Genomic DNA, 1,974 nt, shown 5'->3' with positions numbered 1-1,974 from the left:
AAAAAAAAAAAAAGATTGTACCTGGAGATACCCTTGAGCAACTTGCCTCCATTCGCTCTCATCTGCTCAGACACTGAAATGATTACTGTTGCTTTTTGCACCCAGCCTGCAGCCAAAGAGCGAGACTGCACTGCGCCCTCGAGGAGTGGAGTAAGTGACGGGAAAAGTCCACAGGTCTTTTCATTGCTGATTTTTTGAAGGTAGAATGCCAGCTTTCTCTCTCAGGGTGCCTCTGGGTGGACTTGCGCCTCAAATTTTCCATTAGGTAGCTGAACGCTTAATCACCTGCACAATTACTGACATTGTGTTAAAATCATTTATTAAATAAAATAGAAAAATCTTGTTTTAACCAGAATCTAGCAGATAAGATATTGGATTAAAAATTTTCACACTTTATTTTTTAAAGAAAAAAGCAAAGGAAACTAATAGATATTGGAGTTTTTTAGAAAATAAACTTTTAGAGAATGTCCCAGGATCAACTCCTATTTAGCCCAATTCTCTATAACTTTCCCATCTATAATATTGTACAATGAAAATTTATAGTCTGACTGATAACCCTGAGGCGCTGTAAAATTCTTCATCATCAAAAATGCAATTATGCTCACTATACTGTAATTACTAGGGAACGAGACTGCACTCATACATTTTACAAAGATTTTCTGAAGAGAGGAAACGTGGGTGTGGGAAGAAGAGTTTCTAATTAACTTTCAATTAATCAGAAATTCAAGTGCCTAGAAAACCCCATTTCTTACACATTCTGGTAATTCCATGAGCACTTGCTATGTGCCAAGCATTGAATTATTTTACGTTAGTAAAGTGCAAGAAAGGTCAATTCCTAACGGACTTCCAGAAAGTCCAATTTACCAAATGACTCTGTATTTGCATATCAAGAGAATTCATATGTAAATATTCAAAGCTTTGAAATTTTTAGAAATTTTATACATTGAACTACAAATGAGATATCAATAATAAATTCCAAATTTTATTATATGAAACCATGAAGACTTTCTCCATACCATGGGAATGTTCTAGCTGTAATGCTGAGTTTGAGTAGGGACATACCTTTTAGTTTGCAAGTGATAAAAGCACAGTTCAAACTGATTTAATAAACCAAATGTGTTGAATTTTAGCTGGAAAGAGTAGAGAAAACCCAAGTGAGACTGACTCCGCCAGCTGAAGCGATACCACCAAGAACGGAATTCTCTCTGCCTGGTCCAAATGCTGACTTCCTTCCCCATGCCTCACCATCCAGAGAAAGAGACCCGATGCCTAATTGGGTACTGGGAAAGAAGCGTCTGGTTTTTTTCTTTCCCAGAAACCCCAGCAAGTATCTCTTCAGATTTCCGTGGTCCTGATTGGTCTAAATATCCTTCATTGAACCAATCACAGTGGCCAGAGGAGATAGGGTAGTCTAATGGCATAGGCTAGTCAGTTGTTGTTGTTGTTGTTAGGTGCCATTGAGTCAGTTCCAACTCATAGTGACCTTATGCACAGCAGAACGAAACACTGCCCGATCCGTGGCCAACCTCACTACTGTTGCCACACTTGAGTCCATCAGTGCTGCCACTTGGCCAATCCATCTCCTTGGGGTTCTTTCTCTTTTTCTCTGACCCTCCACCTTACCAAACATGATATCCTTCTCCAGCGACTGGTCCCTCCTGACAATATGTCCGAAGTATGAGAGACAAAATTTGGCCATCTTGGCCTTCAAGGAGCACTCTGGCTGCACTTCTTCCAAAACAGATCTATTGGTTCTTTTGGCAGCCCATGGCACTTTCAATACTATCCTTCAACACCATAACTCAAAATCATCACTAGCCTAAACCAACAGTGAGTTTAATCCTACCAAATTTGACAAGATTGAAACAGAGAGAACATGATTTCCCAAAGGAAATGCAGGGTACTCTTAGGAAGGAGAAAGGAATACTTAGTGGTCAAAACCAACAAAAAGAATGTGTAATTAAATCCATAAAC

General features: G+C 39.2%; 1 pseudogene; it reads right to left on the bottom strand.

The window, feature by feature from the left end:
• LOC102837900 overlaps positions 1-1,238 on the bottom strand; it is an 8,156-nt pseudogene extending 6,918 nt beyond the window's left edge.
• Between the last annotated feature and the right edge of the window lie 736 nt (positions 1,239-1,974).

The sequence above is a fragment of the Chrysochloris asiatica genome, unplaced genomic scaffold, assembly GCF_000296735.1.
Source record: "Chrysochloris asiatica unplaced genomic scaffold, ChrAsi1.0 scaffold00015, whole genome shotgun sequence".
Lineage (NCBI taxonomy): Eukaryota > Metazoa > Chordata > Mammalia > Afrosoricida > Chrysochloridae > Chrysochloris > Chrysochloris asiatica.
This window is presented reverse-complemented; position numbering and strand designations above follow the sequence as displayed.